Source organism: Delphinapterus leucas, chromosome 9, assembly GCF_059928025.1.
Source record: "Delphinapterus leucas isolate spDelLeu-1000000601 "Yukka" chromosome 9, BTC_Dleu_Yukka2, whole genome shotgun sequence".
Taxonomy (NCBI): domain Eukaryota; kingdom Metazoa; phylum Chordata; class Mammalia; order Artiodactyla; family Monodontidae; genus Delphinapterus; species Delphinapterus leucas.
This window is the reverse complement of record NC_143137.1, coordinates 33754132-33780109: the sequence shown is the minus strand read 5'-3', so window position 1 is coordinate 33780109 and position 25978 is coordinate 33754132. Positions and strand designations below refer to the sequence as shown.

The 25978-nt window shown below is 36.7% G+C and overlaps 1 long non-coding RNA gene across 1 annotated transcript in view; it reads right to left on the bottom strand.

Annotated features, from left to right (window-relative positions):
• The window catches only part of LOC111179351 (uncharacterized), an 82900-nt gene that overhangs the window by 33996 nt on the left and 22926 nt on the right, over nt 1-25978 (bottom strand). The window contains exon 3 of the long non-coding RNA XR_002645887.3: nt 15238-15322. This is a non-coding gene — a long non-coding RNA (uncharacterized LOC111179351). The remainder of the gene's footprint in view (nt 1-15237; nt 15323-25978) is intronic.

Sequence of the window (25978 nt, the reverse complement as noted above, 5' to 3'; positions counted from 1 at the left end):
GTCTGTTTAAATTAAATGAAGTCATCAGTGTTTGTATTAGTACCCTTTCAACCACCCATTCTCCTCTCCCATATTTGGTACACCCAGCCCCTTCTTCTCTCAGATGTCCAGGGCCAACATGCTGTCTAGGATGCTCTGTGTTTCTCCAACCCTGTGCAAGAGTTGGGACTATTCCAGTTTCTGGACATTTCTTATACCCACTTGCTTATTAAAATTTTAAAGTACAGATTTCCCTATATGCTGAATATTTTGTCTTCATTTGCCAAAGTGATGAAAAATTACGAGGAATATTAGTCCAGCTGTAAGTTTTAATACCTAATATGGAATTTATATATTATACTTCCCAGAGGAATTTTTATTTTAATGGTGGAGTCTTGGAAATACACTTTTTAAATCCAAAGGAATATGAGTCATTTTATCCATTATTACCATCTATCTGAATTTAGGGGAAAGTTTGTAAAATTTCCAATATAACAAGGTAAAGAAAAGATATGTTTGGAGTTCATAATGTATACGCAGCTGTCTTTATGCCCAGGACTGAGTCAGCGTGAGATGATGTTTCCCTTACTCAGTAAACTTTGCTGGGAGCTGGTACTCCCTTTAAGAGGCAGAATGAATCCTAATTAATTAGAGGCAACAGAAAATCCAGGCAACGTACTATAGTAGAAAAATCATGGAATTAAAAAAAAACAAAAACAAAAAAACCTCAACAAACACCATTCACTATCGGTATGCCTTAAATCTTACTTGTTTTTACCCTGCTCTCTCTCATTTCTCTCATAAGTAAAGTTTAGAAAGGAATAATATTTGAACTATTATATGAATCAAATGTGATAATCTGGCACATCATACAGAAATCCATGGGAGTGGATAGTGTATATTACTAAGGGGAAGAAAGTTGGAGATAAAAACATAGAGTATGGTTAAGAAAAAAGACAAAAAATGCTACAGAGAAGTAAAATGAAAATGTTTTCCAGATATATTTTCCCTTAAGAGTAGGGAAGCATCCACCTTCTCATTCTAACCTCATTATGGCAGTTCTTAACCAAAGATGCCCCTCAGCACCACTTGGGAGATTTTCCATAATGGGCCCCCTGGCCAGGAACAGCCCTGGGGCACATCAAGAATAGTAACTCAAGAGTTGCTGCTGTACATCTGTCTTCAGTTGTACCTGTTCCATGCTGTAGGCACACACCATGAGACTAGAACAATATTGGCAGCAATGTGGAATTGCAGTGAGGAAAATTCCTAGCAAACTTCAAATCTGCTTCCCGTGGATTAAATATGGTTCAAGCCACAATACATGTCAAAGGCCTGAATGACTAATGGACAATGAGTTATACATAGGGATTGGTGCTTCATTAAAAGGAGTATCATACATTTTAACAATATATTTTTGATATCTGATTTCACTCCCTTCATCCAAGGTAAATCTTTCATTGAAATATTGTTACTGCTGTAAGGAACTTTGCTCTCAGGAATCATGTCATGTGGGATATTAACTTCTGGTGGATACAATTTACTAAACCACTCCATTGCAAAGCCTGTCACTTCACTGTTCAATAATTATGGCTTTTCCTATTCAGCATATAGTTGATAGTTTACTTTCAGAATGTGAATTGTTCACCTTTTGTCTCCAGCAGCTATAGCTGTTGAATTTTCCATTATAATCTAAACCTAAAGGACCAATTTTTTAAAAATTCTTAATATCCCAAGGCACCTTGCTTCTTTAGACATGAATATTAAATAGGGTGAAAGCTTAAAACCCTTGGTGCCAAGTCCTGTCAAGAGAGGCCACATGAGGACATTCAAAATACAACTAGCCAACTCACATTCTATTGTGGGATTAATTAGCTGTGAGCTACAGAGTCAGTGTTGTAGTAAAGGTACTTTTCCGTAGAGCTTTTGTCACGTGCTTCTGCCAGGTCCACTTATTTTTTTCTCAGTCTCAAGCCATAGTTTGAGGAAAAAGCAGCTGGACGTGGTGGAAAGAGCAGGAGACAGAGTAGGAGGGTTCCGGATGATCCCACCCTCTTTACATTACACTTTGCCCACACAGCAACTGACTAGCTACTTCCTCTGAGAAAGTCTTTCTCTTTCTCCAGATTGACACCATTAGAGGAAGCTATTCTTAACCCCCGGATCAAGTAAGCTGGCTAAAAATGAAAGTGAAATCTTTTAAGTTAAAAAAAATTTATATCATTGTCAGTTTGGTAAGAAAAAAGAAAAAAGAAACCACTCTCCATCTAGCAGAGAGAAAAAAACTCTCTCCTTTTCAAACTCTTATGATGTTTTTTCAGTATGTTGCTCAAAATTGAAGAAAGGGCTCATTTCTTGACTATCACCATGATTTTCACTGAGATTTATGTTCAATGACACTGGAAGATTACACATAAACCCTGACAGTAGTGTAGGCTAGATCCTGCCGCCTGAACTATAAAAAAGGATGATTGTAGATGCATCGGAGGGCTAATTAGAAAGTCTTTTACTCCTCTGCCCAGCCAGCTACTCTTGGTTTCAGTTACTTTCTTTGCGGGGGGGGGGGGGGCATGTCTTCCTTTTCTGTTCTACACCTTGCTATAGTTTATAAAATGTTGGAAATTTTTAAATGCATTTTCTCCCAAATAAAATAATGTAATACAAGTGAGATTATTGAAGAACTATGTGTTTTCCTGAGCCACCAATTAGCATTATTATTTTTTAATGGGCACATTTCTATTTCTATCAGACCATGCCAATCAGGACGATTGCACTGTTTGAAATCTTTCAGTAAAATTGTTAAAACTTTTTCTCCTTTGGTTAAGAGATTTAAATTTGTGGTTTTGGGGTTCCATAAATCTCTGCATGTTCTGATTTTGTTTGTTATAGGGTACCTTATTTCCCAGGAGTCTTTAAATATTATCTAACTCCTAAATGACTTTACTTGTAGCAGATGTTGAGGGGTTTTGTCAAAACCTACTCCAGCAGGCATTCATCTCTAAAATCATGTAGTTTCAAAAAAGTACAGTAATGAGAATATATGGTTCAACTGAGGATCCACTGACAAAGAATTAAGTCAAACTATATCGTCACTTAATTGAATATATTATAATGGCTAACTTATGGTCATCGTGTGGCACAAAGTTATTGATTAAAATAGAATCATGATTGTGAAACCTGCCTTTTTGAAATAATTTTTACTGAGACTAATGTGTTTACTATAGGCATTGAAATATATCAGATATGATATTCACAGCTATTCTGTGAATATATCTACATTAACCCCTTTTCTCTGTTGTACATGAGTCACAACTGCCTTCAAAGTTCTCTCTCCCTCTAGTTCTGAAGGTAACCAAGACACTAATAATGATTTGAATACTTCACTTTTGTGAAAGGAATATTCAGAAACAATATAAAGTAAATAAGAAATCGATTTGTACAGATGTGACAAGGTCCAATTTGCCAAATGAAAAACACAAGAGGTATTTAAAGGAAACAAAAAGAGCAAGGTTAGTAAGTTTACCTTAGTTTGTTCATGTTGCAAAAGGAGCCATATTTCCTCTAAAATCAGCATTGCAGAAGTCAGTGATAATGTTTTTATTATAGAAGCAGTAATTTGCAGGAAATGCTTAAGGTTTCAATTTGGGGACTAGAACTAGGTAGGACAATCCTTTTATTTTTTGCTACCTAAAGGTACAAAGTGTGTGTTTTTTTCTGACTCTTGGACATATTGTGTGTTTCTGGGCCTACTGCCTCAGAACCAAGGGTCAGCCTTCTTTCCAAGATCTCTCACTGTAGGCAGATCTCTGTCCCTAAGGAATGAATTTGACCACACACATTTAAAAAAAATTAATATTGTTAATTTGGTATTTTATTTGGTCAGTTTTATTCGTGGAAGTTGAGAGATATTAATTAATTGATATAAAACTCCTTAATATCTAGCTTTAAAAACAGACCCAGAGGATTCTAAAGCTTATGAGTGAAAAACTATCCATGTGGAGGATTTGTAAAATCTCTAAGATTATAATTTACTGTTATGTATCAGAAATATTTTTTGTCTTCATAAGCTTATCTATTGAGATTAGGAATCATGAATCATCAAAATTACATTTACCAGGTTCTGTCTATAAAATCTATAATCTGTAAAACCTATTACCAATCCTTTCTCAGAGAGTCCCAAGTTTGGGAATGTACTTTTTGACCTAGTTGTCAAAGAGTAACATTCTTGACTACCTGTGAGTACGTGTCACAGACAAGACCTTCAAGCCATTTTCCTGGGAGAACATTATAGACATAGTTTTAACATATGATACATAGTTCTCATTTCTAACAAAGATATGGTCATATCTAATTAAGCAAGATCTTCGTTGTGGTAGGGTTGTAAATTTTAACTTTTTGGGGGTGTGGGGGTGAAGGATAGAGTCTCACTGAAACTATATGTAAATAACTAGATAGTCAGGAAAAGTATAGGAACTCAGTAGAGACACTTGGTATAAGATTTAATTATTGGGCTTCCCTGGTGGCGCAGTGGTTAAGAGTCCGCCTGCCGATGCAGGGGATACGGTTTGTGCCCCGGTCCGGGAAGATCCCACATGCCGCGCAGCGGCTGGGCCCGTGAGCCATGGCCGCTGAGACTGCGCGTCCAGAGCCCGTGCTCCACAGCGGGAGAAGCCACAACAGTGAGAGGCCCGCGTACCGCAAAAACAAAAAAAAGATTTAACTATTGTTTTAAGTAGTCGTGCAGACAGGCCCCATGAATATATGTCACTGTTGTTGTTTGAGGTAATACACATACAAGTTGCCTAAACCACTCTAATATTATGTATACAGTTAATATGAATTTTTAAGTAAATACCGTGTAACCACCACTCAGATAAAGAAGTAGACCCTTTCTACTACCTTCAAAATTTCTCTGATGCTTCTTCCCAGTTAGTGCCCCCACCCAGAGGAAATGAATATTCTGACTTGCATTACCATGTTTTTCATATTCTTGACATTCACATAAATGGAGTATAGGCATAAAGTTGTTCACAATTTCTCTTGTTATCTTTTTATTGTCTGTAACTCTTCAATGTTCCCCTTTTTACAGCTTTATCAATTTTTTAAAATAAATCTTTTCAGAGAACCAATTTTCAGTTTTATCAAGTTACTCTATTTTTTTTTTGTTTTCTGTTTCATTGATTTCTTCTCTTATTATTTCCTTCCTTCTAGTGTTTTTTTTAATTATTATTATTTGTGTAATTTTCTCTTCTTTTCCAGGCTATTTGAGCTGGGAAATTAGATAACTGATTTCAAAACCTTTACTTTTTTTTTTAATGTATGTATTTAAAGTTACCTCTTAGCATTGTTTTAGCTACATATCACAAATTTTAGTACGTTGTGTTCTATATTTTCATTTATATAAATTATATTCTAGTTTCCTAAGTGATTTTTAAAAATCAATTCACTATTACATGTGTGCAGCTTAATTTCCTAATATTCGGGGATTTTCAGGCATCTTGTTACTGATTTCTAACTTAGTTCCATTGTGGTCAGAGAACATGTATCTGAGAAATGCATAGGTGATGGTTCTTTTTAGGTGATGTTGCCCTGAAACAATCAGCCTGCCAGATATTTCTCCAGCAAAGATGGCTTTATTTGGGATCAGCAGAGAATTGCAATTCGGGGTCTGCAACCATGGTGAACCATGTGCAAGTCTCAGCATGGAAAGGGAAGAAGAACTCTTTTATAGAGGGGAAAAGGAAGTTGGGAGCGCCATAGTAAACAAAGAGTCCACGATTTTTCATTGTTTGTGTCCTCGTCAGGAAAGAAGAGGTGTCTTTCTTCTTCCTGTTGGGCTCTGCTATCATTTCAGGGCATGAGAGCTCCCTGTTCTGGTCTTCCGATTCTATCTGAGGTTTCTGTTCATTAATGTTTTACAGTGAGAGAGATGCTGATGAGAAAAGGAATAATTGAAATTAACCCACTGATTTTATCAGGGTGACAAGAGTGACAGAGGCTAAATAGTGGCACTGCTTCTTCTGCCTTCGTTTGTTTCTAATTTCAGTTCTTTGAAATTTATTGAGACTTGTTTCATGGCCACCACACGGTATATCTTGGTGATTACTCTGCATACACTTGCAGAAAAAAATATTTATTTTGAAGTTGTTGTGTGTAGTGTTCTCTAAATGTCATTGGTGAAGTTTGTTAATACATTTGTTCAAATATTCTATACACTTAATGAAATTTCTTTTTCCTGCATGTCTTATAAATTGCTGAGAATGGAGTGTTAAGTTCTCCAACTATGATTTGGGATTTATCTGTATCTCCTTTATATGTGACAATTATTTCTTCCATCTTGCTCTTTGTTAACTGCCTTCTCCATATTTTTTGTTTCTATTTTCCTATTTCCTTTGGTATTAGTTGAGTATGTTTTAGTATGTTCCATTTATCACCTTTTTAGATTTTTAGCAATAAGTCTTTGTTTTAGCCTCTGGAGATAATAATGTACATACTTAATTTATTACAGTCTTACTTGAATTAATTTTATACTAATTCACATATAAGAAACTTACAATACCCCCTGCCATTTTCACTACTGTTGTCATGTATTTACACCTCCATAACTTATAAACCCACCATACATTACCAGTATTTCACTTTAGAGAGTTAATATCCTTTTAAAGAAACTAAGAAAAATATTTCATATACACTCACTTATTTTTGGTACTCTTATTCCTTTCTGTAGATCAAGGTTTCTGCCTGGTGGTATTTTCCTTGAGCCTATAGAACTTCCATGGTGTCATCAAGGTAACAGAACATGATAACCCCTTGTGGTAAGGTGAGAAGGTCATGGAGTCTGTGTACTAGCTTTTGAAAGATCTGAAGAGCTAGCCCAACCCTACAGTAAGACAGGAAAAGTGTACTTCAGTCTCCATCAGGTAAATGCAAACTGTTTCTGATGGTCTGTGCTCATCAACAGAAAGTACGATACATATATACAATGGAATATTACTCAACCATAAAAAGGAACGAAATTGGGTCATTTGTAGAGATATGGACGGACCTAGAGACTGTCATACAGAGTGAAGTAAGTCAGAAAGAGAAAATCAAATATCATATATTAATGCATATATGTTGAATCTAGAAAAATGGTACAGATGAACTCGTTTGCAAGGCAGAAATAGAGACACAGATGTAGAGAACAAACGTATGGACACAAAGGGGGGAATGTTGGGGGGGTGGGATGAATTGGGAGATTGGGATTGACATGTATACACTAATATGTGTAAAATAGATAATAACCTGCTGTATAAAAGATAAATAAATAAAATAAAATTCAAAAAAAAAGAAAAAATGCATTATCTTTCAAAATTACTAATGCACACCCAGTGGCAAAGGGCAATAATGATTTTCTCCACTGAAGAACCCATACCTGAAGCAGCAGCTGCATTTGGAATTACCATCTGATTAAGCTCACAATTCTCCACTGTCATTCGCTATGATTTATCCAGAAGAATTAAATGTGAGAGTAGGAATTACTACCCCTGTGTTTTCCAAGTCTTTGAGGACAATACTAATATCTCTGACTTACCCAAGAATGGCATTGTTTTTGGTTTGCTATCTCAGCACCAGGAAGCAGCTTCTGCTTCCTATGATGATGATTCTGACTCTATGGGTCAAGGAGTCAGAGTAGGGCTTCTGCTAATTTCTAATTGTCCCTTTTTCAATCTAACACTCAGGGTTGCAATAGTAACCGCAGGGTGTGACAGATCCACTGAGACAATTACAAGACAAACACAGAGCGAAATTCCATTCTTCCTTTGACCCCTTAAACCCTCACGCTGAATAGTGATGTTTTCTGTCTCGAAGGATTAGTGCTGGTTAAGAGCCAATGTCCCATAATCCTAAAAGGTCTGGGTATTCACCCTTCCCCAGTGCTCAGTCACTTTGGCAAATAGTTGCAATTGAAGGAAGATGATGTAAAATATCATTGTGGGATCTTCCCCCAACAATAACCACTTTCCCAGTAATTCAGTTCTGGGAATTGCACAGGGGATATAACTCTTTCATGGAACTTAGGGCAAGGTTTTTCACACCAAACCTAGTTATATTCACTGAAGAGATCAAGCAGCGCCTTAGTGTACTTTTCACCTATTTCGTCTTAGAGACCCCATGATCCATTAGCCCATAGCAAAGATCCTCACAATTCTCGCTCTTGTTCCCACGTTGTGTCTATCATAGGAACTCTGCCTTCATTGTCTCAGACAGCAAAACACCAGGATTTCGTAACTCCCATTGAAATGAAGGAGGTGAGGACAGTTAGAGGGTGAGTGAATGGACTGCACATGATACTCCCCTATCTCTCTATGTATTTGGCTTCCTTCTTGTACATAATTATCAAGGAGTGTTCATTTCATTCACTGTAGAACACAGTTGAATCCTGCTTTTAGTTAACCAACTAAGAAAATGCTAACTGCTCAGGCTAGCACACTGAATCCAGCATCTTAGGTAAATGCCCCATGTTAATAAATTTTGCCCTATCTAAAAATTTGTTGTTTTCTCCATGGTCTATCTATCACTGAAGAATCCACATATATATTCTTCAGGTTTCAGATTCTTTTAATCTCATATTTGAATTCTTTTGATATGTAAGTTTTCTATCCTTGGTTTTACTTGGTAATTGGCTTCCTTGGGCATGGTGAAATCTGACTCTGGCTGCGAGATTGGAGGTCCTGGGGCATGGTAGTGGTAGAGCCTAAGGATAACTAGCAATATCCTTGAGAAAGTTATTCTAGGTTCTCCAAACAAGGTAAACAAGCCTCTTCAGACTGGAAGGTGGAACTGCTTTTGTTCAATACAGTTTGGAGCTGGGTCACTCAGAGTCATCTGAATCCTTCCAAATGTCACTATTCTAATTCTCAGAGCCTCATTTTTCAAATGGAAACCCTAAACTTCACATAAAAATGTAGCTGTAATTCACTTGGTATTGTAGGTTCTCCAACTTGTAGAATCAGATTCTGTATGTAAATTTGGGTTATAAGAGATGAAATGTTCTTTTCCTCTGATGTTGCCTTGAGCTGAGATTGTTCCGCCCTGAGCCTGTCGTATTCTTCCTTTAACTCCCAAGTACAGTTAAACACAGTCAGGCCATCCAAAATTTTTGTATTCTTCATGCTCATCATTCTATGATGTGACAGTTACCGTGTGATCTGCCAAAGGTATGCCTTTAACTGACACTTTATTCCAGCAAGACATTTCTTCTTAAGGAACTGTTGCCACTGGTTGACAAAGACTACTATTGTTCTGTACTCTACTTGTAACCAGACCCTTGTGCCTTCAAATTCAATTAGGTCAGATGACACATTCTCTAATAACTATTTATTGAGGATCTATTATATTCCAGACATATAACCATAAAAAAAGGGATACAATCCCCAACTCCATAGGACTTATATTCTTTTCTTGGAATATAGGTACAAAATAAAAAACAAGTATATAATACAATACAGTATGGTATAGTAAGAAATATGGCATGATGTGATGTAACATTACAAATCGTATTATCAGGTAGTGTGATAATTAAATGTGCCTTTGGATCCATTTTGCTCCTAAGGATGTCAGGGATACTATTTTTTAAATAGAAAAGTTTCTTTCAGAGGCAAAAAATTCTGAAAGTATATTCCTGTTGGTTGCTGATTCTATATGCTTTACTTCCCTTTAAAAAACTGACATTTATAAATCTTACTTCATATTTAATTGCTTAAACTCTTTTGCAGTAAACTTAAAGCACATTAGTGTGTTGTAAGGTCAAATGACTAAGCAGAAGATAAATATCAAAATCTTAAAACAAATTAATAATTTACCTGCATTCCCTGTGAACTTTAAATAGTTAATAATGCCCAGACTCCATGCCTCATGTCAGAAAGCGCATCCCCTTTTGAGAGGTTGGGCTGGTCATACCACCCACACGCTTTTGATCATTACCTAGATATGCAGTGGTCATGTCAGTAGCTAATTGCCCACGTTACCTTCTTCATTTTTCTTGTTAAAGAGAGATGTTTAAAATGAGCTCAATATATCAGCCTTTTTAGCAGAATTATTAATAATACGTAACCCTCATTTATTATTTGGTCTTTTTTTTTCCTGAGCTCTTCCTTCTCTGATAAATCTGTAAAGCCTCTGAAAGACTGTTGGAAATCATCTCACTTTACCTTGCTAACACTTTTACCTAAAACTACAACAAATTCATACCTTACAATTTATTCTTTCTTAGTTATTCTGATTTGAAGTTGGCTTACTTTTCCAAATTTATTCACTTGAATTTTAAACCTTAAAATAAAGCACATTTTGACCATAAGCAGAAGAGATAAGACTTTTTAAATGAGGAAAGTTTGAAAATGTGAAATAAAATAAATAAAGCATAAGGATCAACAACAACCAAAAAAATGCAGTGATTTAAGTGGAAACCTGGCTATAAGTTTCTAAAGCAAAGCTCAAGAAGGAAACATAAACTTGAAAAAAAAATCACATTCATTATATTTCCCAAGCAGACATTTTTCTCCTGGTGCTAAAGTCTAAAAGAAATTTAAGCCACCATATACAAACAGTGAATAATATAAGTATGTGATTTTCACCAAGTTACTTAACCTTCCTGCCTTATCTCCCTCATCTGCAAGATGGCTTAAATATTGTATATCTTGTATACCTTCCAAGGTTGGTGAGACAATGACTTACAAAACTGATTTTTAATTCAACAAATGTTTACTATGCTGCTTAGTATTTCAGGCACAGTTCTAGGTATGAATATAAGCAGTGAACCAAACATTTAATGTCTGCCCTCATGAGTTTATGTTCTATAGGAAAAGGGAGAAAATAAACAAACGAAAAGATTATAGCATGTCAGATAATGGTACGTGCTTTGAAGAAAAATAGTGAGAGCTAAGGGGAGGATAGATGCGCAGTTTGAATAAGCAACTCAGGCAAAAACTCTTCAAGAAGGTGGCATTTGACCAGAGTCTTGAATCAAATAAGGGAAAGGGCCACAAAAAGATAGGAGGAAGAAGAATTTCTGCAAGAGGGAATGGAATGAATCAATGAAGAGAAGACTGGACTAGGAGAAAGGGTCAGAGATATAGGCGGGGGTTAAATCAGGTAGACCATGTTTGTCTATGGCAAGTAGTTTGGATTTTATTCAGAACAGAATGGCAACCAGTGGTGGGCTTTGAGCTGTGACATGACTTCATTTCTGCTTTTAAAAAAGGTCACCGGGATGGCTCTGTTGAGAACTGATTATAGCACAGCAAGAGTACAACTGTGGGGTGTCAATACATTAGCTTTCAGTGTAGTTTAATAGGCTTAGCCTGGGGAGGTTGCCTAAGATTGTGGGAAGGGGTTGAGTTTATGCTGTATCTTGAGTGCAAATGTGAGATCTGATGTTGATGGGCCAGATGTGATGTGTGATAGAGGATCCAAGGATGACCCCATGGAGAAGCAGGTTTCCAGAGGGAAATCCACAGTTCCAGTTTAGACATTTTAATTTAGCCATTATTCATTCAAGCGCAGATGTCACGCAGGCAGATAATACGAATTTGGAGCTCAGGGAGGAGTGACGGCTATAAATGGCATCTAAAGCCATAGGACTATGTAATATCAGCTAATGAAAAAACAAACATAGATAAGAGAAGAGGGCGAAGGTCTTAGCGTTGGAGCACTTAAACATTTAAAGGACATAAAGAAGATGAGAAGCCTGAAAAAGTGACTGAAAACTAGTATTCAGTGTAATAAAAGGAAAACTAAGGGAGTTAGATATCCTAGAAGACGTGAAAAACCTTAATTCAAGAACAAAGAAGGTGACGGTTAATGTCAAATGCTGTTGAAATAAGGTAAATAAGGGTGAAGAATAGACCCTGGATTTGGCAAGACAGAGACCATTAGTGACCTTGACAGTAAAGTGGTGAGGTTGAAAGGTTGAGTGAAGTACGTTTAGAACATGTGAGATGAGGAAATGGAGACACAAAGTATACATAACTCTTATGAGCTTTACTGGAAAGATCTTCACACCTAATTTACATTCTCTCAATTTCTGTCTCACAGGTTTATCTATATGCTTTTTTCCCAGATTCCCTTGTTCTTAATCTTCTACTCTTTCTCTTTCTGGGTCCCTAACCAACCAGCCAATACAGGTCACCATAGCCTATGAGTCTATATATATCCTCATCTACGTTACATCATTTCCCACACAAGGTAGATGATCAGGCACATCATCCCCAAAGTTCTGTGCATTGGGAGAAGTTCCCCTCACCTCTATATTTCAAGGTTAGCCTTGAATGAAGCAACAGTCCAAACACAAATTAAGCATGAAATTTATTCTCTCCATCAGCTGGTTCTATGGTACCCTTGCAGCCATAGCTGTGAGCAACACGTATGAACAAGAGGCCCAAGTACAACAGTGGTGGATGACATGATAGTCTACCCTTGGGCCCTGCTCTTGCCTGCTGCCACTTGTACCACTTCTGTCTTACAATAAATTGCTGGGCCCCCTGAATCTTATGTTTTGGAAAGCCTAACAGAGCCCAGCTCATGATGATCAGCTCTGGCTACATGGTCAATTCATGTCCCATGATCAGCTGCTCATTTACTATTAGAGCCCAGGAGCATCCAGCTGCTTTTTTTTTCTTTTTTTTTTGGCCACGCCTCACAGCTTGTGGGATCTCAGTTCCCCGACCAGGGATTGAACCCAGGCCCCAGCAGCGAAAGCCCGGAATCCTAACCACTAGGCAACCAGGGAACTCCCAGCTGCTATTTTTTGAGTGGTGTAAAATTTTCTGCTGAATATTTTGGTCTAGAAGTCAAGGGGTCTAAATTATGATTATTCTCCTGGGGCTTGCTATAAACTCTACACGGCTTCATTTTCAACCACAGATATATCTAAAACCAAAGTCTGTGATCCTTGTCTCAGAGGCTGCTTCCTGAAGAGCCCAACTGTAACAGGTATCTAACGTCTTTCGACTTTTAAGCAAGTTTTAAAATAACAGCTATGCTACAACAAAACCATTATTTTCTTTACATAATAGAAACTAGACAAGAAGTTGAAAGAACTTGCTAAATCAAATATAAACTTAATACAATGCAGCCTAACTATGATAGCATTAACTTGCTATTCTTTATCAGAAATATTACCACTGAGACTTCATCAACATATAGTATTTTAGGGGTATGAGCAAACAGGTTATTCTGATAAATGACAATGGTGAACAGTAATAAACAGTTAGGGTATAATCAGTTTAGGACTACAACAGTCAGTTTCCAGATATTTTATTGCACTGCTTGCTGAGAAACACCTCAAATATGCCAGCATGCAGATCTGGGATTGAATCAACCTTTCCATTTTTAAATCACATAATCTCAAATCTAGAATCTGTCATCTGGGCAATGTAAAAAGAGAGTTCTAGAAGCTGGACCCACAACCTTGACATGTTTCATATCTCTTCTGGAGGGAAAACTACAATCTTTAATTACATCACAAGTCAATTTATTTAACATAATACTATTTTGCTGTAAAATTCATGTGACACAAAAGAAATATTTACAGAATAAAAGACAGTCATTGAAAATTTAATTATAGTATACCTAGAAAATATAACTGAAAGACACCATTTAAAATCAAAAGTTTCCAAAAGAAAGAATTTTGCATGAGTTCTCATCTATAGAGCTGACACTGTGACTCTTTAAGTTCAGGAAAAAAAATATTTCACTTCCAGTTAATCAGTAGATTACTGACAATAAAATTGCTAAGGATACCTTGAGCCCTAAAATTGGATTTCTTTATCTGTTAGACCAACCAATGGTTTGCAAAACATGCTGTAAAGAGAAGGTGAAAGTACATTGGTCAGAGCCAAATTCAACCCCAGCTCTATCTTAGTCTCTATAAACAAAGCACGTCTGCTTTTGCCTACTTCACATTGTAGGCTCCTGAAAATGAGTACCTTTGGAAGACGATCTCGGGGAGCAAAGGAGTAGCTTGTGTACCATCATCTTAAGTCTGCTGCATTATACATATAGCTGAGTTGACCTGTGCTGATATTGTAAATTTCTACAAACCTATTCTCCAAGCTCAAAAACTTATATTAAAGATTTGAGATTTATAATTAATGTCTCTATGTTAGTTGACCCTCTTGATTACATTGATGAGATTTTTTTTTTTTTTTTGCAGTACGCGGGCCTCTCACTGTTGTGGCCTCTCCCGCTGCGGAGCACAGGTTCCGGACGCGCAGGCCCATCAGCCATGGCTCACGGGCCCAGCCGCTCCATGGCATGTGGGATCCTCCCGGACCAGGACACGAACCCGTGTCCCCTACATCGGCAGGCGGACTCTCAACCACTGCGCCACCAGGGAAGCCCCAATGAGAATTTTTAGTGGAGGAAAAAAAATGGCATCCAGAGGTGGGTTTTGTATGCCCAAAAGACTAATCAGAATTTCATTTTGGGAACAAGGGCTGTTATTCAACTTAATAAAGTTGCACATTCAATCTCCTGTTTTCCCCTAATAGTTAAGTTCAAGTTGCGAATTTTAATATTGTATTTGTGATAGTGCAGATTTTAATAAACTTTTTGAAGATAACTTTGAATAATGTTTGGTCTTATTTACATGTATGTATATCTACACACACACATATACATATTTTGACATATTTCAAATGGCATTTATAAACTTATACATTCTTTTTTACTTTTACATATTTTAACCCAATTAATAAATCAGATCTTGCCAAATACTAGATATGATTTTATCAATTTAAGAATTAAACATAAAAAGGTGGCATGCTTTACATTTTCTTGAAAGTTCTTGCTCTGTAAAGAAACACTATGATTTCAACTTGAAATCATTTCTAAATATATTGCTCAATTATACATTTTAAATTGGAGTTATAAGGCTTTACTTTAAATGCCAAGATTCTCTTAAATGTCAGAGTAAATAAAATGTCAATCATGCATACATTCTTTTCTAACAAAATATTTATACTATGGTTTTCATTTCTTTTTATAGTAGATTCTGGGATGTGCTGCTGTGGCAGATTATATTTTCCCAGAATGGTCACAGAAAGATGGTCACACCTCACTCCCCATCAAGTGTCAGAGTCTATTTCTCTACCTCCTAAACCTGGACAAGTTTTTGTCTATTGCAAAAAACAGAATGCAGAAAAAGTGATACTGCCACCATGTTGTGAGGAAGCCCAGGCCACACAGAGAGGCTGACAGCCCAAGTTCAGGTCTTACCTGACAGCCAGCATCAACCACCATACATGTGAATGAGCAAGTCTTCAGATAATCTCAGCTCCTAGCCTCCAAGCTTTTGCAGTTGCTGTTGAGTGGAACAGAAAAGTTATCTTCACTGAGCTTTGCCCAAATTGCAAATTTGCAAGCATAATACATGTTGTCATTGTTTCAAGCCACTAAAACAGGGAGGTTGGTTAAGCAGCAGTAGACAGCTAATACAGCTGCTCAGAAACCCCCTTTGGGACTGTGGCACCCATTTCCCCAGCTGGTGAGAGTATGGGCAGCTGATGGGAAGGTTTTCAGCGGAGTCACTCTCTGGAAATAGCCCTTAGCTAAAGAGATTTGCCACACAACACCCTAAGTAACTTGCCCTCTTGGAGTCAGCTCACACCACATGACTGGTTGGCGTAGGGGTGCTAACATCCTCTTGTCCTAAACACCATGAAGGTGGAAGAGTTTGAACTGCCTGAGCTCTGTGAGATCCTAAGAGACCTTCTTTGGGGTATATCGCACATCAACTCCTCTTTTTTCCTAATGCTACTTTCTTTACTCCCCCACAGGCTTTGATCCTGAAAGCATTCCCTAAAAGTGTTCCTATACACAAATCTCCATCTCAGACTCTGTTTTCCTGGAATCCAACCTAAGATGCTTTTCTATATTTAATTTAAATTTTTCCCAGAGTTAAAAGATGCACTCTCACTAGTGAAGACAACTATCTAAGCTTTTAAATGGGAGGCTGACTAGATTCTTGCTGGCCATCCTCTGAACCCTATTTATATTTGTTGTGTCAATAATTTCATTACTCAAAGGAAATGATCAGGTAGTCCAAACCTTTGAATCAGTACTAATAGAAATCTGTAAAACTTATGCAAATACATCATTCAGGGTCCAACCAGGAGACAGTAACCATAGTGGTTATTTGAATTTAATAAAAAGAATTGTTAACTAGTAGAAGGCAGATAAAAGGGGTAAAAGAAGACTCAGAAGCAACAGATACAAGAAAGCTAACTACTACCTCTCATCTGAGGGTGTGTGGACAATAAAACTGAAACAAAAACAAACCAAAACCAAACAGACACATGAAAGAGTGGGAGAGCCCTGACCTCAAGGTTGAGATTCATAACTTTTTCAATACAGTGAACATGAAGACTACCGGTGGAAAAGAAACTTCCTGAGGATGGGAATGGGGGCTAGTCTGTAGAAGTACCCAGCAGTTGCTGTAGGATGTGGTCAGGACAGAGCTGCTCATAAGCGACCACTGATAGGAGATCATAATCAGAGCGCACAGCTGGATTGCTTCTGTAGGAGGCTCCTGTGCTCTCTCACTGAATAATAATAATGCAAGACCAGAGCCCCAAAGGAAGGTATCTTCCGCTGTTACATGCTTGTAGCATCTCTCCAGTGCCCTCTACTGATGATGCCTAACATTTTGCCAGGCCGCAAAGTAAATATATTAACAGGGCCCAGTTTCATTATCACATAGCATGGGAAAGAGATGGATTTGGAGCTGAAAGAAAATAATTGATTACTGGAACACCAGGTTAAATACTTGATTGGATTCTGCATTTAATTTGCTCCTTATACCTGTCTAAAAGCTTAAAGACTTTTGAACTTGACAGAATTCTGCACAATTTCAAATTCTCAGCATCATATAATTCCATCTACATTTAAAATGCTATCTGATTGAATTCTGGCTACCTCACATGGCTTTTTATAACCGGCTTTTTCACCTGAAGAGATCAGCTTATAGTCATGATGCATATTACAATGCTGTTACCTCAATTAATAGGAAATCTATTTCAAGGAAGTACATGAGAATAAGCAGTACAGAAATAGGAATCTTATCCATGTGATCAGTCTTCATAAGAACGTATTGTAGGAAAAATCATGTAGTTAGTTGTCTCTGAAATCAGAACACACTTCAGGTAGCAGAGCAATCCAATGTTGAACTAGTAACAGTATTACCTCATTGTCTCCTCAATGGTGGGAATGATTCTTTCACAATGTAGTTTCTCAGGTAATCTCTATCTTTTCTTCTGCACCTACCAACCAAATACTTCACGTTTTTACTCTGTCATGATTTGTTTTGACTTAACAGAATATTCTAATTTAGAATTTATCCTTAACTTTAGCTTCTTCTCCCTTTGATTGGTTTGACTTTGATTGGTTTGGCCAATTAATAATATCTCTTCTTGAAAGTGACTAAACCTCAAGCCTCCTCATAAGACCCTGGACATCCTTATAGATTGGCTCTCATTAACAGTCAATCCCTAATTCAGTCACCTATAATCAGTGGCATGAGTTCATATGGTAGAGAATATAGTCACCACCTCTGTGTTAGAAATCAAATAGAGTTATTGTTCTCAGCAAAGCACTGTCCACATGAAAGGGAGATATTTGAATGGTGGAGCAGACCAGAGGCTTTGAAAGGTCCTCTCTGGTACAACACTCAATCTAAAAATCCCGATTAAAGGGAGTTCCCCAAAGAAGTTCCAGTCAATGGTTCCCAACAGTGGCTTTTATCGCTTTCTGTCAACACCATCAGATGCTTCTGTTGACTGTGCTAACAGTGATAGGGTGTCCCATGGGTTTCTCTTTTTGACAGTGCCCTGTGTGCCTTGCCAACAGCTTGCAAGCCCCTTGGAGAATGAAGAGTGCATAATTGCTCTCTCAGCACAGTTCACAACTGAGGCATTGCTGAGGCACAGCTTTTTCTAGGTTATTTTGTACAGCTACCTAGTATTGCAGTTGGAATTGGGCCATTTCTCTGAATCTTCCCTGGTTCACAGTCAGCTCACTGTCCATAAAGTAAAATATGACTTTTTAAGGGAAGGGTTTTGCTGTATGGAGCTCCCCCCAACACACGAATTATAAAGGATGAAAACTGCGATGATGGAAGGAACATATTGGTTTAATGTAAACCCAATTTATGTGAATTTGGACTTGGCTTTAATTTTTATCCTGGCATAAAGTATAAAAATGGCAAATTTAACATAGATGCTGGGAGTTTGAAGGTCCCCTTTGGATTACATGGTCAATACTTCTAATTTTATAGATGTAGAAAAAAAACCCAAAAATAACTCAGAGAGTTATTCTCTTTGTTGATAATTTGAGATTAGAACTCAGGCTCCTTGAAGCTAAACTCTGTTCTCTTTCTAGATATCATGCTGCCCCCTAGTGTTATCTAGATTTTCCTAAGAACTCGTGATTTCATTCACAAGAACAAATTTCCATTAATGTAAAGATTTGCAAACCTAGAATACATGAGCTAAATTAAAATGATCCAAAGAAGATCTAATATAAAACTCCTTTTCACAGTATTTTGTCATTTATTAGGATTACTGTCCTTACTAGAAAATATGTTTGTCTTATCTTCTAAAATAAGTCTTCTAAGATTAAATTAAGGCCCTAACAAGAACAAAGTGTATGGGGTTGGGGCAAGGGAAGAGACTCACTTAAAAACAAACAAAAAAAAAAACCCCAACAACACTATCTTTAATTAAAACTCAATCTTTCTCAATATACCAATGAGTCCATTTTCTGTTGTTATAGATAGGGTTAATCGGCATCCTGAGGCAACTTGGGGTCTATGAAAAAGTCACAAAGTAAAAGGAATCAAAGAACCACTTTTATAGTAGGAGGAATTAAACATTGTGAAAAAATAGAAAAAAGAAAAAAAAAAGCCAAGTTAGAGTATCATAGTAAGTTTTACCATACATTTTCATTTGCCCTCTTCCAACAAAAGGATGGGTATATATAAATAGAAGAGCAAAACAAATCAAACAGAAATAAGCAAATAAAAAAGACTGATGATACATTATGAGAAGAAAAAATGAAAAAGTGTGTAACAGATATATCGGGGAAAGACAGAAACAGATGAGAAAATAAGACAACTAATAAATGAGAGGAAGCAAAGAATTATTACACTAAGAAGGCTGATATATTGAGCCCATTTTAAAAATGTCTTTAAAAAAGAATGAAGACAAATAAAGGGGAACTAATGAAGACAATGAAAATGCTAATAAAAATGTTGAGAGGGAAAATGTGGAATGTATTGTAAAATAGAGAACAGCGATTCAGAGAATCTTAAGTAGGATTATGGGGTCCTTAAAAAAGAAAACTCTGTGATGGATACAGAGTCAAACATATGAGCATTGTCTTGGATTTAATATATTTAATTGAATTAACTGTGAAATTCCAAAAACATGGAAATCATATTTTAAGATATGTATTATTCAAGAAGGATTTCACAGGAGATGCAGAAGCAGCACACAAGTCTCTAGTGTCTTCCTTTTCCTCTTACCTCTAAGTTTCTATCTGATCATCTTTCAAGAGATTTCTGCCATAAAATGGCATTTGTCCAGCACTTTGCAATGCAACCCATTCTTCTAATGCAGTCCTTCTCAGTCTAACATCACACTGAATGGTGAAAGCTTGAAGGATGCCTACTTTCAGCACTCTTTTTCAACACAGTACTGGAAGTCCTGGCCAGAGCAATCAGGAAAGAAAAAGGAAAAAAAAAAGCTTCCAAATCAGAAAGGAAGAAGTAAAAATATCTGCATTTCCAGATGATATGACTTTATATATAGAAAACCCTAAAGACTCCACCAAATAACTGTTCTAACTGATAAAGGAATTCAGTAAATTGGCAGGGTACAAAATCAACATACAAAATTCTGTTGTATTTATATACACTAATAACGAACTATTTGAAAGAGAAAGAAGAAAATAATTTCATTTATAGTAAAAGCAAAAACAATAAAATAATTAGAAATAAATTTCACCATGGAGATGAAAGATCTCTACACTGTAAACTCTAAGACATTGATGAAAGAAATTGAAGACAGAAGACACAGATGAATGGAAAGATATCTTGTGTTCATGAATTGGAAGAATACATATTGTTGAAATGTCCATACTGCCCCAAGCCATCTATAGATTCAATGTAATCCTTATCAAGACTCCAGTGGCATTTTGTACAAAAAGAGAAAAAAAAATCCTAAAATTCATATGGAATCACAAAAGACCCTGACCAGCCAAAGTGATCTTGAAAAAGAACAAAGATGGAGTCATCACACTTCCTGATTTCAAACTATACTACAAATAGTAATCAAAACAGTATGGTACTGGCATTTAAAAAGACACATAGAACAATGGAACAGAACTGAAAGCCTGGAAATAAACTCAGGCACATATGGTCAACTAATCTATGACAAAAGAGACAAAACTATACAATGTATGATCTCCCTTATATGTGGAATCTAAAAAATAAAAAGAAAAGAAAGAAAGAAAAAACCAAATTCATAGAAACAGAAAGTAGATTGGTGATTGCCAGGGGCAGGGGTGGGGTGGGAAAAATGGGTGAAGGTGGTTAAAGCGTACAAACTTCCAGTTATAAGATGAGTAAGTTCTGGGGATGTAATGCACATCATGGTGACTTATAGTTAACAATAATCTATTGTATACTTGAAAGTTGCTAACAGCATAGATCTTGAAAGTTCTCACCAAATAATGGTAACTATGTAAGGTGATGCATGTGTTAAGTAACCTTATTGTGGCAATCATTTTACAATATATATGACATTGTACACCTTAAACTTATACCATGTTATATATTAGTTACATCTCAATAAGAAAAGATGGAAGCTTATAAAAATGATCACTCTCAAGATATTTTTGAAACAGAAAATGAGAAGCATTCTCTGTCAAAATTTGTAGTTAGTTTTGACAGAGAATGCTTAATTAAATTAATCAATACCTTTAATGAAAATATAAGTGAAATATGGTAGACAGAAAAGGATTTAGAATGCTGAAAATTTTTAAATTCATCATTGAATTTATTAGAGCATAAGTGTGTGTATATGAGTGTGTGCACGTGTGAGTGAGTTAGAAATGAAGAGCAGAAAAGGGAATTTTGAAGTAGGAAAACATGGAGAAAGATGGCTCTTTCTTGGGCCACATTCTCTGGAGGTTAGTCCTTCTCATCCAGGCAATAAGGGTAGGGGCCAATTAGATAATGGACTCTTTCAAAATACCTATGTAGCAAAAAATACAGTGATCATCTATTGCTACTCAGAATCCATTTCTTCTCTGAGTGAAGAACCATTCGTTTTCTGGGAAACACTTGACCCAGCCCTGAGTCCAAGCTTGTGTTTTGAATGGGAGATGACATGGTGTTACTGGCCTTATACCTCAAAGCAGAAAGGAACACCTGACTCAGGCTAGACCAGTCAGAGCCCTTCTCTGGATTTTTTACTTTGGACCATAGGTAATGTTAGCCAGTACTTTCTATATGTATGAGAAGTATAACCCTGAGTGGTTCATTACCATGTTCCCAAACTCTGCAATGTCAGTTTGCACCAAAAGAAGATAAAGCCAACATAAAGAGGAAAGCAAAGACGATTATGGACCAGCCATCCTGGGGATTAGTCCTGCACTTTCTTGAACTTGGTTATATAAGATATCCTGGTACCTTTCCAATAAATTTCTTGCTACATTTAAGCTTATTCAAATGGGTTTCTTATACCTGCAACCGAGAGCTCTGGTGAACACATGTTTTCAACAACCAGACCAATTCCACTAAATCAGTGTAATGGTCAGTGGATGATCGGTGTGGTCAATTTAGACAAGAATGATAGTCTAAACTGTGTGGTCAGAGAGAGTAACAAACACCAAATAGATTTATTAATTTAATGGGAAGAAAGCCAGGATGGACTCATTTAGGAACCACATTTTTCTATAGGAAATCATCATATGCCTGCATCATATCCACTTAGAGTGACTGCTAAAGTGCACATTCCTGGGCCCCACCCTGGACCCAGGACATCAGAATCTCTGGTGAGTGAAGGGAACATCCTTAAAGTGGCACCCCAGATGATTCTAGCGTGGGTTAGAGATTGAGAGCCACTGCCTTAGAGGAATGGTTGTCATTATTAGGATGCTGATAAAATGCAGTGTTGAGAGGCAATACATGCACATTAAGGATCCAGCTGTGTAGAGTGCAGCAAAAACAGTGTAGGAGAAAAACCCAGGCAGTGTTTTCCTGTTGTCATTATGTTACAATGGCTGGAAATGGAGAAAGTACAGATAAAAGCATACGACCTTAGAACTACATATCAATAATAAAGCAGACTAAAGTTTTCTTTTTTATATATATGAAGGGAAAACATTGACCTGGTTTTCTTACATATGATAACAAAGATGATTTCTACATTTATTTATGGTTAGTATATGAATGTGTTTTGTGCCATTGCAAATAGCCAACATATGAAAAATTAAAAGTCCATGTGAAACAATGAAGTATTGGCCTATTGTAAAACAAACACCCCAAAATGTCTGTTCAATTTCCTCTCAACTGTATCAAATAAATTTGCCACTGAAATGGCAGTTTCAGCTTCCATTAAGACTGCCCATCTGATTTAACCAAATTTTCTCACCTTGAAAATGAAGTTATAATTTTATGGCTTGTACTGATTTGAAGATCTTAAATCAGAGACCCAAATCCAGACAGTTTTCAGAGGAAAATTATTTGCTCCAAGTGAATTTCAAACCAAATGAATAAAATATCAAATGGAGAGCCAACGTGTACATGATCATTTACTCAATGCAGTTCATTTTTGTAGCTAGCCAGCAAGCATTTATTTTTAAGAAATGCAGGAGTCAATGTCTCTGAGAAGAACAGCCACAATCTAACCATCTTGTCATATCCATTCCCTGGAACCTCAGGGGTAGAGCCTTCCTACCAGCTTCAGGGAGGCCATATCAGCCTTTCCCTCCATTCCTCAATCTTCCATTGTCAGACAGTGTCGGTAATTGGTTTTTAATTGGTTCATTTACCCGAATGATTTATACTGCCTCAGGTAGACAAGATTTAATGACACCCATTACAGGGCTTTAGATTATTTCACAAATAGATATGCTGTTGTCCTTCAAGACTGAAGATCGTGCATAGGAGTATTATCATTCATACATCTCTGATGTAGAAAAGTCCAATGCAAGGCTAACAATGATAAAAAAATAATAGTTTATCAAGTGTGCACTATGTACCAGGCATTTTGCTAAGTACTTTATATACATTATCTTATTTAATTGGCATTTCCATAAGAAGAGAAATAAACAGAAACAATGTCCAAAGTGTTGCATTTGTTTTGAACAGAGACTGTTTACAACTGTTTCTCCTTAACTGTCCAGATGTTCAGTTCCTTTGCTCAAAATTAGTCACTCCTCTTTGAGCAGTAATAATGTACTTGGAAAATCTCTAGAGAAACTAGGTAAGAAATCTAGATTTATTCTTGATTCTGATAATAATTGTGAGACTTTAATCCAGTTACCTAACCTTTGGGTTTAGATCGACTCTCCTGAGAGGACTCTTATAGTTCTGAGATAATGTGGCTGACTACAGACTCCTATTTCTCATTTTTATTGACTAGCTGCTTGGGGTGCTGTCAAATCTTCTATTGTATAACCTGTGTTTGTACTTCAATGTTCTCTTGAAACATAATTTCTGCCTAATAGGAACACAGTTAAATATTTTTAAAGTTTTTTATAATTAGTTTGCATATACATACACACACATATCATCATACACGTGAACTGAGACCTATTGATATTTAGATATAGATTCTAATGTTGTTTATGTAAAACAACAAATTCAAATGGACTCTTCTGATTGAGTCTGGATAAATTTAGAGAGGCACATTTTAGGATTGGGGCTTTGTCCAATTATAAAGATTTGCACAGAAATCATATAACAAATAATTGGGCGTGTCATAAAATATCTTGCTTTAATGAGAAACAATCTTTGGCAAACCTAGATATTTTTACAAGAATATTTCTCTTACTTGGTTAAAAATTTTTTTAGTATTTACTTTGTACTTATGGTCATTGACAGACTTTTGTTTAATATCCACTCCTTCAACATGCACAATTTCTAAGGATAATGTTGCATTTTTCTAATTGTTTCTCACAGTATCCCAAGTTTAGGGAAGCAGATTTACAAAGATTTTACTCAAGTACTGTTATGTCTCAACTCTGGATTAGTGCAGACATATTTAAATGTAATAAGATCTTTACTTGCACTAACATGTGCATGACTTGATGCTTCAAATAAATTCAACTCAGTTGTATATAAATGTAACTGGAAAAAAAATAAAGTGGAGACGGGAGCTTACCTCAGAATTTATCTGTTCTAAGGATGAGAAAACAGTCTTAAAATGTCTGTTGTATCTTTTTATACCCAGATGACAAGCATGAAGGGGCTGAAAGCTCTGTTGACTGAAGAGAATTTAGTGGTAGTAGATTTTTTTATGTACTTAAAGACATCTGGGGACTTCCCTGGTGGTGGTTAAGAATCTGCCTGCCAATGCAGGGAAAAGGGTTCAATCCTTGGTCCAGGAAGGTCCCACATGCCGCGGATCAACTAAGCCCATGAGCCACAACTACTGAGTCCATGTGCCACAACTACTGAAGCCCGCGCACCTAGAGCCCACGCTCTGCAACAAGAGAAGCCACTGCAATGAGAAGCCCGCACACCACAATGAAGAGTAGCCCCCTCTCGCTGCAACTAGAGAAAGCCTGCGTGCAGCAACAAAGACCCAACACAGCCCAAAATAAGTAAATTAATTAAAATAAATAAATAAAGTTAAAATGATACTTAAAAAAAAAGACACCTGCGTATATTTCTCTTCCTTAAATGAGCTCTGTGCTGTCCAGTACAATAGCCAATAGCCACTTGTGGCTACTAAACACTTGAAATATGCCCAGCCTGAATTGAGAATGTGCTGTAAATGTAAAACACACACCAGATTTGGAAGACCTGGCATATAAAAAAAGAATGTAATTATATCAGTAATAATTTTTATATTGATCACATATTGAAATCATAAATTTTAAGTATGGTGTTAAGTAAAATATTTATTAAACATCATTTCTTTTTACTTTTTAAAATGTGGCTCTCAAGAAAATGAAATTATATTTGTGGTTCATATTATGTTTCTATGGGGCACTGCAGCTCTAGATTCAGACTGCATTGTCTCTGATGATTATTTCTTGTCATTGAGCTATGTGTCTGTGAGGTTTGATGCAACAATTATCTGATGAAAGATTAGGAATAACACAGGGCTTTGAGTTTACCCAGGCCAGGAGTGGTCAACTCTTCCCTGAACTGTCTTGCTGAAACCAGCCCTTGCATCTTACCTCACCACCATCCCCTTCCCCACTCCTAGTCACCATGGTATCACTCTAAATTTAATAATTTGGACTCTGGGAAAATATATTATGTAGCACATCTAACACTGTATGCCAGGCATGGGTCTCAACTCTTCACATATCAATTTATTTAGTTCTCATAGCAATTCAACGAAGTAAGTTTTATTATAACCCGCATTTTACAGATGAGGAAACTGAGGTACAGAAAAGCTAATAAAGTTGCCCAAAGTTCACAGAGCTAATAAAAAGTAAAAATAAGGCAGTCTGGAGTCAGAGTCTGAATCCGAGCACATATTTTTCACTCTCGTTCATTTTCATTAACCACAGATTCCACACCCCTCCTACACCCCAGTTGCTGGGTTCTTCATACTTCAGGTTCTCCCAGGTCCATCTCTTTTTCCCAGAAATTTCACAATTTTTACTTTTTCATGCAGAGCAATTTAGCATTCTTCTCCCTACTCTATAGAATCCTGGTCTTCCCACACATGTCCTCAGGCTCAATTTTTTACAACCAAATGGCAAAAGAGAAAACTTT